Source organism: Bos grunniens, chromosome X, assembly GCF_055505025.1.
Source record: "Bos grunniens cultivar Pamir isolate PY7600 chromosome X, Bosgru_T2T1.0, whole genome shotgun sequence".
NCBI lineage: Eukaryota > Metazoa > Chordata > Mammalia > Artiodactyla > Bovidae > Bos > Bos grunniens.
This window is the reverse complement of record NC_141194.1, coordinates 38,463,385-38,479,748: the sequence shown is the minus strand read 5'-3', so window position 1 is coordinate 38,479,748 and position 16,364 is coordinate 38,463,385. Positions and strand designations below refer to the sequence as shown.

At 48.4% G+C, this 16,364-nt stretch overlaps 1 long non-coding RNA gene across 3 annotated transcripts in view; it reads left to right on the top strand.

Annotated features, from left to right (window-relative positions):
* The first annotated feature begins 8,496 nt into the window (after positions 1–8,496).
* LOC147340167 (uncharacterized) overlaps positions 8,497–16,364 on the top strand; it is a 42,237-nt gene continuing 34,369 nt past the window's right edge. For all 3 annotated transcript variants that reach the window (XR_015159556.1, XR_015159555.1, XR_015159554.1), the window contains exon 1: positions 8,497–10,836. This is a non-coding gene — a long non-coding RNA (uncharacterized LOC147340167). The remainder of the gene's footprint in view (positions 10,837–16,364) is intronic.

The window sequence follows — 16,364 nt, the reverse complement described above, 5'->3', positions numbered from 1 at the left end:
CCTGCCAGTGGGGCTGGGGGCTTTGGGGCGAGCGTGGATTCTTGGCCGAGGGCAGCTGTTCCAAGAGCATTTCGTTGCACATACACGCACACACCCTCCCAGCCCTGCCTGTCAGCCGGGCTCCGGAGCCCGAGCAATCTTTTTATAGAAACGCTGAGGTAACGCGACTGTCTTGTGGCGGGTCCTTGCCTGAGTGCCTGGGCTGTTTTGTCCTCGGAAAATTGCACTTCAGCAATGCTGGCCGAGGAAGCTCGGGCAGACTCTGCTTCCCCAAGGAAACAGGCTTGGCAGAGAGGGCATTTTAGCTGTGCAGGGGCTCGGGCTATTTGGGGGCTCCTTTGGGGTGTCCATTCTTATAGCTTCTGGGGCTCACTTTCATACGCAACCTCCTTTGATCCTCCCAATAACCCTGTGGTACAGGATGTAGATCCATCCCAATTCCTGGATGAGTAAACTGAGGCAAGGAGAAGGGGCCTGATGTCAGCCGCAGAGAAATTGCATAAGAGCAAAGTGAAGTAAATTGCCTACACCTCATTTGTTTCCATCCCAACCCATGAGTTTTAAGGATACATCATCTACTAGCTATCAACCAGCTCAACATCTGTTGCTTTAAAATCAAGGTGACCTCACCTCGCAGACATGTTACAAGGTCCCTGACACCGAAGCTGCTTCATATAAAAAAGGCAATGTCTTGTGGACCCAGTGTCCCCAAGTAACTGTGGCCCCTAAGACTAACATAGGTGTTTGAGATGAAGCCAGAAGTAGATAGTGACTGGGAGCATGGGGTTATAAAGACAGAAACGGGACTGGAGGGATCTTTCTTCCTGGTTAGTGTGTGTGCTAGTCGCTCAGTCATGTTTGTGACCCCATGGACTGTAGCCCACCAGGCTCCTCTGTCCATGGGATTCTCCAGGCAAGAATACTGGAGTGGGCTGCCATTCCCTTCTCCAGGGGATCTTCCCAACCCAGGGATCAAATCTGGATCTCCTGCATTGCAGGCAGATTCTTTACCATCTGAGCCACCATGGAAGCCCCTCTTCCTGGTTAGGATCATGTTTATGGCAATGAGAAGATGGGAAGGACAAAAATTGGGGAGTTGGGGAGTATTGGCAGGGCCATCCCTTTGGGTAGCTGTCATAGGTGGTTGGAAGTGTCTAGAATTGCTCAGAATGTAAAATCCAGCCTTGGAGAAACATGCTGGGAACTGCCAGTTATAAGTTTCTGCTTTAGATGGGCAGGGACCTTGGAAGAGCCAGTCATCTAATCCTGTCTACAAGGGCACGACCCTGTATCTGTAAGCTTTTGGCTCAGGGGGTTCACTCACAGCTGTCCTGGGCACCAAATGATGAGGTACTATGGTGCCCCCAAGCCTGGCTCAGGAAGGGGCTTCAGAACCGGAGCTCACCTATCTGCCCTACTAGTTGTCATAGAATTGAAATGTACCTGCATCCATTGTCCCAAGTGCCCCATCCACCCTGGGGCTCTGAGGCCGGGACCCAGGTTGTCCTAGTTGTTAAATATTTTGCTGTCACCCCCCATGGAGCCCTGCAGCTTGCTCCTGCGGTCAGCATGGGTTTTCAGTCCCACCCAGCCAAGGCCTCTGAGCTCAGAAATGCCAAATGCTCAGTGAATTTGGGTTAAGCTGGCCTTGCTGCGTTCTGTGAGCCGCGCTGCCCAGAGAATAATAGCAGCTCCCAGGATGTCAGGAAAACAGCCCCTGTTGATTTTCCAGCTCTTGAATAGCAGCTTCGTGGAAAATGTTTCTGATTTGTGCGGAGGCTCTCCCCTAGCCCCGGCCCCCGAGAGGCCGATGTAATACTTCTTTTCATGTGGCAGGATCGGATGTGACCAGCGTGGGTTCTTTCTGTCAGATATTACGAGTGGTTATTACCGAGGCAGCCCAGCTGCCGTGCAGGGCTCGGCCCTCGCTCAGGGTCTGGCGAGGCGCCCCTGTCGTTTCTGAATTTCTTCATCTACAAGATCTGAATCCAATCTAGTGGCTGCGAGCCTGTTTGTGCAGCAGAAGTGAGGGGGGAGGGGCGGGGGAGGGGACGGGGGAGGCCCACGTGAGGTCACCCATCCTTCCGGGAGGGAGGCTTTGCTGCTTAATGAAATCTCTGATTTGCTGGCTGGGGGAGGCCCCCTTGGGCTGATGTTGAACAGCTGATGGGGACATCGGCATGTCAGGATGCCAAATGGTGATAGTTTGGACCCGCACCAATGGAACAGGGTATTTTCCACCCTGATTGCCTCCAGTTCAAATGAGAGTGGGCTTATTTGAATCAGGTAGATCTGGGAAACAATCAGACAGAAAAGCAGAGGCAGCCTTCAGCGCCGTGTGCGCACGTGTGTATGTGGTGGCGGGCCATCATTTATAATTCCACATTTATAGAATTCGCAGGGCTGCATGTGTTTTTAAGCTTTATTTGAATCCTGATGCTCTATAGACAGGCCAATTATTTCTCCCCTGAGGAATGCAGGCCCCAGAAGGATGGGGGCCTGAGCCCCCACCCAGGCTCTCCTGTGCAGCTTTGTGCAGGAGGAATATTGCTCTAGCCGGGAGCCCACCTTCCAGTGAGGTCTCCCTAGTCCTGTGCATGCTGAGCCTAGGCTCAGAGTCCATGGTTCTTTGATTCCCCATGGGAAGTCACTGGAGAACATTACCAAACACAAGGTCCCCCAGACACAAGCTGCTGTCTGAAAGGCCCTTCCAAAGGGCAGGCACGTTTGGCTGCTTCGGCTGTGGTTTTGAGAGAGAGGATTAGGTAAGATCTGGTCTTGCCTCATCTCCTCACCTAAGGAGATCCTCATTGAGGCTGGGCATGGGAGTGGGGCATGCTGCCGTGGGGTAAGGGAAGGCGCCTTCAGCAAGGTGAGCCTTTCTGCTTGGATTTATTTCAAGTGAAAATCCATGGCTTTTCTCCTGGGTTAACACCAGACCCAAACACACATCAGACTGTGCGTTGATAAGCTGATCAGTTGAAATAACGCATCGCTCTGTTAGCCCAAAGCAGCCGCGCCCTGAGTGCTCCGTGGCTGGCCCTGCAGGTGGCAGTTCCTGGGTCAAGAAAGATGAGGTGGTGAGGAGGAAGGTCTAGGGTGGCCCTCCTTTGTGCTCAGGTGGGATGCGGGCAGCTGTGCTCCAGCCTTTTCCCAGGTGCTGGGTAAGTCAGGGGCTTTCCCAGGGGCACAGCGGTAAAGACTCTACCTGCAATGCAGGAGATGCAGGAGATGCAGGAGATGTGGGTTTGATCCCTGGGTCAAAAGATGCCCTGGAGGAGGGCATGGCAACCCACTCCGGTATTCTTGCCTGGGAAATCCCATGGACAGAGCACCCTGATGAGCTACAGTCCATGGGGTCGGAAAGGGTCGGACATGACTGAAGCAACTTAACATGGGGAAGTCAGGTATTAATATTTTGCCTGGAGGGTCGCTAACCGAGTGGGGTGGGGTGGGGGTGGGGTCTGGGAGGACATGTGCAGGTGGGTCTGTTTTCTTTCTGAATGCTGGGAATCTTATCGCTCCAGGAAAAGCTCTATGGGACAGGAACCCCTGAGTCACAGTTAGGGTGCTTTCTCTGGTGGCAGAGCCAGAATTAACTGCTTCTCTCCCAGCCTTGTTTTTCATTCATCCATCCTGTTTTTGATCACTCCTTGTGTAACCAGCACAGAGCGGATGTCCTTGAAAAGCTCAGGATGGAGGAATGGATGCTAAGGATGGTGAGTACAACTCAAAAGGCTGGGGCTCAAGTGTCAGATCCTGTCTAGGGGATGGGGAGTTGCATGTGGGTGGGGGAATTGTATTTCTCAGGGGAGAAGGAAGAGTCACTCTAATTATAACGGATACACTGATTTAAACATTTATTCACTCCAACCACACAGATATGCACGTGCGCACACGTACTCAGCACAAACAGCAGGGAGGCAGCGTGCTAGGGGGTCTACCTTTAGCTACAGCTGGAGCCTTTCTACCGAATACTCTGCCTTTTCCGACTGAGTCTTGCATCTGATGCCACACAGTATCCTCCCACACCACACAGACCAGTGACATATGGTGGACAGTTCTCAGGGCTTCCACGGTCTCTGACATAGGTAAAGGCGCCCTCTGGTCTTGTAAGAACCTGGTGACTGTTCCTTCCGGGGTGCTGTCCAGGTGGAGTTCCCCTGGGAATTGGGCTCTGCTCAGAGATTTGCACGTACAGAGCTGATGGAGGAATAGTCTCAGAACAGCATCTGTAAGGGGGTACAGGCGGCAGGATGGGCAGAGGAGAAATTGAATTGCATGCAACATGATTGCACCAGAGGCTCCACTGATCCCACAGGGAGCTCTGGAAGCAAGAGAGCCCTGCAGAGTTGTTCTGAAATTGGAGCAAGAAGGCAGCTTGGTGGCTCAGTGGTAAAGAATCTGCCTGCTAATGCAGGAGACACAGGTTCAATCCCTGATCAAGGAAGATGCCACATGCTGCAGAGCAAATAAGCCCATTGTTGTTTTTCAGTCGCCCAGTCATGTCCAACTCTTTGTGAGCCCATGGACTGCAGGACACCAGGCCTCCCTGTCCCTCACCATCTCCAGAAGTGTGCCCAAGTTCATGGTCATTGCATTGGTGATGCCATCCAGCCATCTCGTGTGCCACAACTATTGAGCCTGTGCTCTAGAACCCAGGAGCTGCAACTGCTAAAGCCTGCGTACTGTAGAGCCCATGCTTCACCACAAGGAAAGCCACTTCAATGAGAAACCCAGGCACCACAACTAGAGAGTACCCCCAGTCACTGCAACTAGAGAGAAGCCCATGCAGCAATGAAGACCCAGGCAGCCCAAAGGAACTAAATAAATGTATAAAAATTCTAGGATAATTGTTCTTATTCCATAGGCTAACGATTTTCCTGAGACAGATTAGATTACTATTTCCAATTCTTTACTCCCTCCTTGTTAGGAAATGAGCCATAGCCTTTGCCATGTAACTTTGTGGTACTTCCTACCACTAGAGTCAGCTGTATCTCTGCACCCCATCAATGCTAGGCTTGGCCATGAGACTTGTGTTGGCCAATGGAACGATAATGACTGTGATGTGAGCTGCTTTACACATGCTTGTGTGATTTGGTTTCTTAGTTCCAACTATCCTGTGGGGGAAATTTATCCTGCAGAGCCATTTGTCTCAGGATGAGACAAGCACAGCAGACCCGAATCCAATTTATAATCTGATGTTGAATCCAACTGAGTCCAGCTGAAATCAGCTACATTGAAGCTGACCTGCAGATCCATGAGTGAGAAAAACAGATGTGTCCTGTTATAAGTGATTTGGCTTTGGGGGTTTGTTGTTATGCAGGAGTATCATGGTGATAGCTAACTAATACATTAACACTGTTCTTTAGGATGATTGGGGAGTTTCAAAATATCCCTATCCTCAGGCATTACCCTTCTCAGAGATTCTAATTGAACTGGTCTGGGGTGGGGAGCAGGCATTGGTAGTTTTTCAAAGCTACCATAGGGGGAGAGGTTTCCAAGGTGCAGCCAGGGTTGAGAACAATGTATCTAGACTACCAAAGTCATAGCAGCCCAGACCTACATGTATTAATCAGGGGTGGCGTAAGCAAAATTATGAAGTTTTTAGTATACAACCTCTTGTTTTAGTGCTCCTTCTGTCTTTTTACTATTGTTCCCCTCCCCACTCCATCCATGTAACCTCTTTTTTCCTTTAGATGCTCTTCTTTTCACTGTCCTTTATACCTTAGTGTGAATTCAGATAAAGGAGCTGCTTCCCCTGGGATTATTTGCAATTGAAACTTCATCCCTGTTTTGTGGAATAACGGAATTATCTCCTGTAAAAAGATCTGTGGGTAAAACTAGGCAGAAGAACAGAAGAGTTTTAGAGGAACAAGCAAGTTATCCCAAATCCCTCCCACACCAGGAATTTGGACTTTCTCCTGGAGCAGAAACCGGTGGGCTGCAAGCAGGGGTCAGGAACCAAGACAGAGGCATAGCAGCTATATTGAACTTGTTTCCAATGCACAGAAATGGGTGGGATCTATCTGGGTTGATGGCCTGCCTGCCTGAGTCTCCTGAATGTTAGGGAAAATATAGCCACTGTTCTGAATGGTCAGTTAATGTGGTGTCTGCTTCCCACGTCCACAGGCCTCCCAATCTCCTGGACCAGAAACCAATCCTGACAATCTAGGGCAGTCTCCTCCACTAGGTTTGGAACCCCAAAGTTCCCTCCCTGGCCATTCTCTTGCCCCCATTTTGCTCCTCGGGGCCAGAGACCCCTCCTTTACAGCCTCTGACCCCAGTGAGCTGATCTTCCCTCTTTTTCAGGCAGTTGATCTTGATTATCTACAACTGGGTCCAGACCTTTAAGTCACAAAAAGCCCTTTATACACTGGCTTCAGGGAGGCCCACATGGGCCTGGTGGCTCCCTATTTTTGATCCTTAAACATAAAAAGCCAATTCTTATCCAGCCTGGTGGGACGTCATGCCCCAGTGCTGACTCACGCTCCCATAGGCAGCCCAAGAGTTTCCCTGGTCCTTCTCTAAACATAATAAAGGTGAAAATTCAAGTTGAATCTCCAACAGAACATTCTGCTACAACCTCCTTTCCTAAATGTTAAGGTGTTACTGGAGACATCGGTGGCATGTAAGATGCAGTAACAAGGGCTATTTTCATTACATATCTAATATCTTCCATGAAGTTTGGTGCAAATGACAGCACTTGGGGTGGGCACTGTGATGCCAGTCCCGGCGTCCCTTCTTTAGTAAAGGATGTGGTGGTGGTGGTACTGAGTCTTCTGCATCTTCAGGGACGGCCTCAGAGAGAGGGACCCTCAGTCACAACCCTTCCTGGGGCAGCTCATGTCCAATGACTAATCAGTAGGATACTGACCAGATTGGGGGCGGGAGGAGGGCAACTCAGAAGGTCATTCCAGTTTCAGAGGCCCCTGTGAAGCCAAGGTTACGGTGCCCTGGACCCCTCACCTTTTGATGACTTTGAGATGGACTCGAATTCTCTTTGCTTCTGTTTCTCCTTCTCCTAGCCTGCTCCAAGGGGCTATTGGTCCGTGACGCTGCTGCCCTGTCCTCGGCTTCCTGGGACTGCCTGCTGGCTACCGATGCACAGCAGTCCTACGCAGCATTTGCAACAGCTGTGCATAGAACTTGTGGTAACCAGTTTTCAGTTGTCAGTGGGGAATTCCCCTTACTTCTTAGCAACTATCCTTTCATATGGATACATTCCGTTCTCCATCATTAGAAAGAAGGTCTGTGTCATGCTAGAAATAATTCTTGATAACTTACAGTCTCAGAAATGACTAGATAATACACTTAGAATCACCAGATGATGCCGATAATAATAATAATTACAACAAAACATTCTGCACTATTTTACAGAGTTGTTTACCTTCCTTTTTATGGAACTTGGAACCAGTTTATCAGCAAGTAAGAAAATTTACTGACTTGAGCTTTGCTTCTTGTATCTTCCCCTCTAAGAAGACTCCTTCCAAACACTGAAATGGTTGAAAACATGCAGCTGGAGCGAGTGCCTAGAGGGAGAGCCGAGGGGAGACCCAGGTAACCATCCCCCAGACACTTGAAAGATGGTTTTGCTGGGCTTCACTATTTATTTTGTAATTCTAGTCGATGTTAGTGTTTTTGCCTCCCTTTGATCTAGTCATAGAATCTTGGCTGTCATTTGAGAAATTAACTGTGTGGGTTAATTATAGGTGTCAACTTGGTGGGGCCACAGTATGCCCGGATGTATGGTCAAACATTATTCTGGATGTTTCTGTGAGGGTGCTTTGGAATAAGATTAACATTTAAATTGGTGGACTTTGAATAAAGCGGATCAACCTCCCTCGTGTAAGTGGGACTCATCCTATCAGTGAAGGCCTGAGTAGAACAAAAGACTGGCTTCTCCCGAGCAAGAGAGAATTCTCCCAGCAGATGGCCTTTGGACTTGAACTGTACCATTAGCTCTTTGTGGGTCTCCAGCCTGCTGGCCCACCTTGCAGATTTGGAATTTGTCAGCCTCCATAATCATATGAGGGGTTTCTGCAGTGGCTCAGTGGTAAAAAGTCCACCTGTAATGCAGGAGACACGAGTTCGATCCCTGGATCGGGAAGATTCCCCTGGAGGAGGGCATGGCAACCCACTCCAGTATTGTTGCCTGGAGAATTCCATGGACAGAGGAGCCTTGTGGGCTACAGTCCATGGGGTCGCAAAGAGTCAGACACGACTGAGCAACTTAGCATGCACGCAAGCTTGACAGTTAAGTGATTTAGGTGACGTTCACTCTCCCTCCCTGAATCAGACCCTAAGCTGAGATTTGAGGATCATTGGCAAATAAAAAGTGGTGCTTCCAGTAGGCATCAGAAGGAAGCAGAGGTGGGGAGCCAGAGTAGCCATGGGCAGGTGACTGCTGTGGGCAACTGGGACCCTGTCCTCCCAGGGAACTCCGGGAGACTGTGGAACACGCCTCAGAGCTGTTTCCCCCAAGTGCAAGGGCACCGCGGGATTCATTCTCTAACTCCCACCCTCATTGGCTGAAGATGGCTCCTGGGAGCCTCAACTTTTTTGGCACCTCAGTCCTGCCCTGTAGAAAGTGGCATTTGCTCCTACCACGAGAGAAAGCCCTCAGGCTTCTCACAGGTTCTTGCAGTAAGCAGCTGCCAGCTTGCCTGGGAATAGCGAGCAACGGGTGCACGTGAGCAGGCCATTGGCAGCATCTGCCACGTTAAGTACTTGCCCAGGGTCACAGCCAGAGGAAGCGGGAGCGGCCACTTGAACCCAGTGGGCCTGACTCTAAGTGTGTGCACCTTTTCCTGACAACCCATTTTAAAGGGTGTTAAAATAATTCATTCCAATCAGGGCAAAAGCCACAGCTTCCACACCTTGCAAGAACCCCAGTGAGTCTGGAAAATAAATACATCATGACACATCCCTGAGCTGTAGCTGTTTAAGAAAAATGCTCCCAGCAGATGCAGACCTGCCATTTCAGGGAGGCCCTCAGAGACCAGCACGGCCTCGGGTTGGCTGCATGTGTCCTGAGAGGGTGTGATTGGCACCCATCCAGAGGCGGGGATTGAGATCAAAGGCCTCACTTTTGAGGGCTGGGGGAGTTGGGCCATTATAAATGCCTATAGAGGCTACAGGAGGCCGAAGGTGTGAACACAGCGAGGTTCGTCCATCCAGGCTGCCTAGGACACATGGCCTCTGGTCAGCCCAGATTTCCATTGCGGGCTGGGGCCGCAGCATGGTCGCCATGGCCCCAAGGCAGCAAAAGGGGCAGGGAGGTTGGCAGCAGGGGAAAAGCAGAATCCAGCCACTGAAGGAGGAGAAGGGGGCAGGGCAGTGATGGCAAGGCGGGTATGCCGGCAGGGCTCTGGTGTTTTTCTGGGGAAAACCTTGGGCCTCAGGAAAGCATGAACCCCATGGAGGCAGAGATTAACCCTGCTCCTCTGGAGAGAGCCTTGCAAATCCAGCCTCAGGCTATAAGTGATCCCGAAACTGCCTGGGAGCACTGGGCCCCAGTGGGCCGGGCTTGAGATGGGGAATCGGTGTTCAGCGGTGGAGAGCTTGAGTGAGGCAGCCTCAGGGACACTCAAGGCCTGAGGAGCGGCAGGACCTGGCCGATGCTGGCATGACCCAGGAGGGCCCGTAAGCCAGCGTTGACTCTCAGAAGCATAAGGCTCAACTGCCCGACCCAGGGTTGCTTGGTGGTGGGGCTGGGAATTCAAATCTGTGGCCGGAGAGGGGCAGGCTGAGCAGAAGGCAGGTGTGGCTTCTCCCTTGTCCTTCTCTATAAAATAACTCAGCTTTATTTTTTCTGTTTCTGTCTTCCCCCTCCTGTCTCGAAGCTGTCAGTTTCCATAGTGCATGAATTTCCGAGCAAGTAGGGAATGCCTCCCCCATCTCTCTGGAAATACATGTTCTTTGAACCCGTCTCATCAGTATGATGAAGAAACAGAGAGCAGATCTAATCTATTGGCGTGTTTTTCTAATTACCAGATTGATTTACCAGAGAAGTCTCCCCAGGAATTTGACTTCACTGCAAGGTCTTTGCAAGCTCTAAATGTGTTCTCTGAAAAAAGCCCGGCCAAATCCACACAGATTTGGGGGAACTGGGTCCCTCTAATCAGGGCACAGAGCTTATTTGTTTTCTAATGGAATCTGAATAGAATTTAACGCACAGCCATTCCGTGTGGAGTGCATTCATATTTTTAATTAACAAATTAGGAGCTATTTTGTTCCCCTTTGAACAGCAGTCATGTGGGCCTGGTTCCTTTTCGGCCAATTTAGTCAACTCGGATGATTTTAATTACAACAGTCACGAGCACCAGAAATTCCTGCCTCTGACAGCTTCGCGACCTGGTCCATTGACTCTCATTTAAAAGCAAGTTCTCCCAGAACAGAGATCTCCAAGGGCGCTGTTGGGCATCGGGAGAGGGGGCCAGGGACTGTGCCCTTGGGCACAGGCAGAGGAGAACCTCATTTTCCATTTTGAGACCCATTAGTCCTGATTACCAGGTTGCCAGTTCTCACCGGCCCCGCCTTCACAATTTTAAGAAGCAGCGGCCCCTCACGGGGAAGCGCAGGTGAAATGCAAGGATGTGGAGAGAAAAACCGATCCCAGCCCTCAAGTTCTCGCCCTGCCATCCTCTCCTCAGGAACTTGAGCACGCACACAAAGGCCCTGGGGATCTTGTTCACCCGCAGATTCTGACTCAGTTGGCTTGGAGTAGAGCCTGAGACGCTGCATTTTCAACAAACCTGCCAGTGCTGCTGGGCCCCGCGGAACATATTTTGAGAGGCAAGGCTTTGGCTGGTGTATCTGTTTCTTGGAGTGGAGGTGGGTTCCAGAATCTAGAAGGGTGGGGGGTAGTTGCCTGAAATGAAGTCACAAAAAGTGCAGGTGTAGTGGCACCCGTGAGAAGACATGTGGGAGTCTTTGCTACAGCCACAGTATCTCCTTGGGGCTGCTGCGGCACCAGACATTCCCACTCCCATGTCCTGGTCTCCCTCAGTGTGCTCCCTATCACGGTCGCTGCCTGAGCCCTCAAGCCAACACCTGTCGCCTTGGCGGACCATCACGCCCATGGGCTGGTTGATCAAAGGGGTCTGAGGGAGGTTGGGAACTTTGTGGGGCTTGATGGAGCCAGCCAAACCACTTTGGAGGCAGAGACAGTCCATTCTGGAAACCAGTCTGTCCCCCAGCCCTCCCTGCGCTGGCAGAATGGATGCTGAATTAGCAAAGCAGAGAACCGGGGAACACAATGTTCCCTGAGAGGTTGCAATCAAAAGGGTCCCAGCCCCCCCCACCCCCTGCTGAGAATGCTGAGAATTTATGATGTGTCGACAGTTTGAGACCCAGCACATAACAGTCTGATGGGCTACAATTAGGAGTGTGTGCTAAGCCCCTCCCGATTCCTCCATCATGTATTCATGGAATTTATGTGGTATCAGCAAAGTGAGCTATGTGCACATTTGGGGCAGGAATTTTAGAACTATGATGTAATCATCCCATGAGAGGAGAAAAGACTAACAGTAAAGATGAATTAAAAGTCCCAAGCCTATTTGGATCTGGATTCAAAACAATGTGTCATGATCATTTCTATGACATTTTTGAGACAACTCAGACACTGTGTACTTGATGGCATTAAGGAATTTTTGTTAATTTGGGGGTGCGATAATTGAATGATGGCTATGTTAAACAGAGAGTCCTTATATTTAGTGATGTGCACTGAAATATTGATGGATGAAATGGTATGAGGTCTGGGACTTGCTTTAAAATGATATAGGGACAGGAGAAGTGGCTGAGGGTGTGAAAGAAGATTGATCATGAATTAGTAATGGTTGGAATGGTGCAATGGCTACATGAGGGTTTATTATATGATTCTTTCTATTTTTGGATGTTTCAAGTTTTCCATATGAAAGTGAAAAAAATTCTAACTCACATCATGCATCTTGCTGATACCACATAAATGCCACGAATACTTGATGGGGGTGGGGGAGATCCCCAAGATTGTGTAAAAGAGTTTGCTCTCATCTTCCCTACACTCTGGGCTGGAAAGGGGGAGAAAATTCATCAGAACGTGATGAGCCAGTTCACACACACCTCGGTGATGTACTTCAAAGGAAATGAATGAGACTTCACTTTTGAAGATGGTATGGGGGCTTAGATATTTACTCTGTCTCCAAAGCTCTCAATTAGTTCATCCATCTCCCTCTGTGGACCTCCTCCTGAATTTCCAGATAAATAGAATACAGGGAATCATCTTATTGATTTGTTTGACCCTTATCCCCACCCAAGGTTGGTAGACCATCTCCCCAAGCAGACTGAGGTGAGTCTCTGAATTGGGAAGGTGGGCTGCACTGGGTCTGTCATGGCCAAAACTATCCAAGATAAAATTTTTAATTTAGTTTCAAACTGAATTGTCCAGGGAGTGCTGAGGAAAAGGACCATCATGTGACTAGATGGGATGATCATGAGACTAGGTGGAGTAGGAGGGGGGAAGAGGTATGGGTTGTAATCATTTTTGCTCAGGGTCAACTAAGTTTCTAGCAATCTCATTCTTAGCAAAAGTCAACCTGGTTTGGGTTTAAGTATAACAAAAAGTAAATGTCATTGAGCATTTGTGTGAATCTAACCAGACCAACTGATCTGCCTCTTGAGAAACCTATACGCAGGTTAGGAGGCAACAGTTAGAACTGGACATGGAACAACAGACTGGTTCCAAATAGGAAAAGGAGTACGTCAAGGCTGTATATTGTCACCCTGCTTATTTAACTTATATACAGAGTACATTATGAGAAACGCTGGGCTGGAAGAAGCACAAGCTGGAATCAAGATTGCTGGGAGAAATATCAATAACCTCAGATATGCAGATGACACCACCCTTATGGCAGAAAGTGAAGAGGAACTAAAAAGCCTCTTGATGAAAGTGAAAGAGGAGAGTGAAAAAGTTGGCTTAAAGCTCAACATTCAGAAAACGAAGATCATGGCATCTGGTCCCATCACTTCATGGGAAATAGATGGGGAAACAGTGGAAACAGTGTCAGACTTTATTTTTCTGGGCTCCAAAATCACTGAAGATGGTGACTGCAGCCATGAAATTAAAAGACGCTTACTCCTTGGAAGGAAAGTTATGACCAACCTAGATAGCATATTGAAAAGCAGAGACGTTACTTTGTCAACAAAGGTCCGTCTAGTCAAGGCTATGGTTTTTCCAGTGGTCATGTATGGATGCGAGAGTTGGACTGTGAAGAAAGCTGAGCGCCGAAGAATTGATGCTTTTGAACTGTGGTGTTGGAGAAGACTCTTGAGAGTCCCTTGGACTGCAAGGAGATCCAACCAGTCCATTCTGAAGGAGATCAGCCCTGGGTGTTCTTTGGAAGGAATGATGCTAAAGCTGAAACTCCAGTACTTTGGCCACCTCATGTAAAGAGTTGATTCATTGGAAAAGACTCTGATGCTGGGAGGGATTGGGGGCAGGAGAAGAAGGGGACGACAGAGGATGAGATGGCTGGATGGCATCACTGACTCAATGGATGTGAGTCTAAGTGAACTCTGGGAGTTGGTGATGGACAGGGAGGCCTGGTGTGCTGGGATTCATGGGGTCGCAGAGTTGGACACGGCTGAGCGACTGAACTGAACTAAACTGAGCGCTGTGCTACCACTTTATAAGATGAGCACCTCTGTAGTAGGTGTTATTCTCATTTTCCAACTGGAGAAACTGGCTTAGAGAACTTAAGCCACTTGTCAAAGATATATAACTAGTAACAATCAGGACTGGGGTCTGGACTAGGTTGACGCAAGGGAGGACTTGGGATGTAAAATATAAGGACACCCTCACTCTCAGGGTCAAGAGAATGCTGATCCTTAAATTTTGCACGCGGTCACCTTGTTTGCCTCATCCTAACCCTGGCCCTGATCAGGATTCAAGCCTATGTCTGTGTGCTTTCCAAGTCTACATTCCTAGATGAAAGCCCAGGGATTTTTCTTTCTTTAGTAGGGGACTGACTGGATGGAATGAATAGGGAGTTAAGATCGAAGGAACAAGAACTCTAACCTGAAATTGGTGGGATAAAAGGAGAGGAGAGGAAAATAATCCCTTTGTACTCCATTGTGCCAGAACTTGACCTTTTAAGATCATTTTTGTTGTAGGGCTCTGTTCTCTCTCTATGCAATTGCATCTTGCCTGTCCCACGAGTCTGGGTACTGGAAGTCTGAACTTTCCACCTGGACTTGTGTAGCCCAGGCTCTCTGCAGTAGAATCAGGCATAGACTTCTTTGAAGTCTTCACCTCAAACTTCTGGTAATCAGCATCACTTCCACTATGATCAGGTAGATGTGGACTTCCTTACTCTTCAAGGTTACTGTAATATTAGACAAAGACCTTTGCCCTGTACACTGCTAGTGGGATGTAAATTCCAACCCCTTTGGATGGCTGTTTAGCAATATCTGCTAAAGTTAGTCCTAAGCTGACAGACCAGCAATTCCACTTTCAGGTATATGCCTAGAATGTTCACAGTAGCTTTATTCATAATGGCCCTAGACTGGAAGCCACTTAGATGTCTGTGAATATGAGGATGGAGAAATAAACTGTACACAGCATTGAAATAGGAGGAGGGATGAATTTCACAGTAAAAAATAAAAATACTGAGCAAAGAAGTCAGACACAAGAGTAAAGTTAGAATGTATGACTTATTCCATGAAGTTCAAAACCAGGCAAAATAATCCATGGTGATAAAAATCATAGCAATGGTTACCTTTGGAGGGTTACTGATTGGGAATGGGTACAAGGATATTTTCCAGGCTCCTGGCAATGTTGTATGTCTTAATGTTTGCATTTAAAAAAAGACACTAGGGACTTCCCTGGTGGTCTAGTGGTTGACTTTGCCTTCCAATGCAGGGGGTGTGGGTTCAATACCTGCTTGGGGAACTAAGACCCCACCTGCCTCTTGACCAAAAAACCCCCAACATAAAACAGAAGCAATATTGTAAAAAATTCAATAAATCTTTAAAAATGGTAAAAAAAAGTAAACACTACTGAGAGAGAAAAAAAAATTTTTTTTAAAAGACAGTAGTTTTATCTCTTTTTAATTTGGCAGAATATTTTAATTGCTCTCCAGTAGCTCAAGGTTCTCCCTTGCAAACAAAGGGTTCAATCTAAATTGTTTAAGCAGAAAGGGATTTATTACAAGATGTGTGTGCCCAGTGGCTTCAGTCATGTGCAACTCTTTGCGACCCCATGGACTGTAGCCCACCAGGCTACAGTCCATAGGATTCTCCAGGCAAGAATACTGGAATGGGTTCCCATTTCCTCCTCCAAGGGATCTTCCCCACCCAGGGATTGAACCCCACGTCTCTTGCATCTCCTACATTGCCGCCACCTGGGAAGCCCACTTATCCCTCAGTAAACATAGATATACATATATGATTGTTATTTTTATTGTTGCTACTAATATTATTGTTGTTGCTATTGTTATGGCTGATCACTTGAGAGTAAATCACAGACATCGTGATATTTTAATCCTAAATACTTCTGTATGTACCTCTTAGGGACATGGACATTCTCACATGTCACCACAGGAAACCTGACATTGAGAAGACTATTATTTACTATTCAGGCCTTATCCAGATAGTGCTATTTGTCCAGTAATGTACTTTATAGCATTGTTTTTCTGATCCAGGATCCAAATCAAGGTCCTGTGTCGAATTTCATCAGAGACCTTGTAAAATCACTATTAAGTTGGGGTTTGTTTTCTGTGAGCTGAGGGTGCCTGACGACTCATCTACAAATAATGAGTGTTTCTCAGGATTGACAGCTCGAGAGGGCTTTAAACTTTTCAAAAACTTCTTTCACTTATTTATCTCACTTGATCCTTACAACAGGCCTGTGAGGTAAGTAGGGCATAGGTTAGTATCTCCATTTTATGGATGAGGAAACAGAGCCTCAGAGGGTCACGCTATGGGTTCAAGCTTGGAGATCTGTGGTCTTGCCCTGGCTTTGTGCTAATCCCCCGACCTTTCCTTCACTCCCCAGCAGATTAGTGGGCAGACGAGAGTTTAACCAGGCCTCGTCCCTGTGGGAGATGGTGCTGCTGCAGATGACACCATCTGTCTCCCAGTTGGCTGTTGTCTCTCTGATGCCAGGGACTAGGCAAGCAGAGGTCTAGAAGAATGCCAAGGTAGGCAAGTGGGGAGGGCCCATCTCTCTCCCCGAGTCCTGGCAGCAGTGTTACTCAATGATATCTGAGTGCCGCAGTGGGGCAACGAGTGGTTCAGGGACCAGTTTTTCTATCCCCTGCAGAAGAGCCTGGTCCAACTGTTTTATGGTCCTTTCCTGCCACAGGAATCCAGAATGCTGTGGCTGC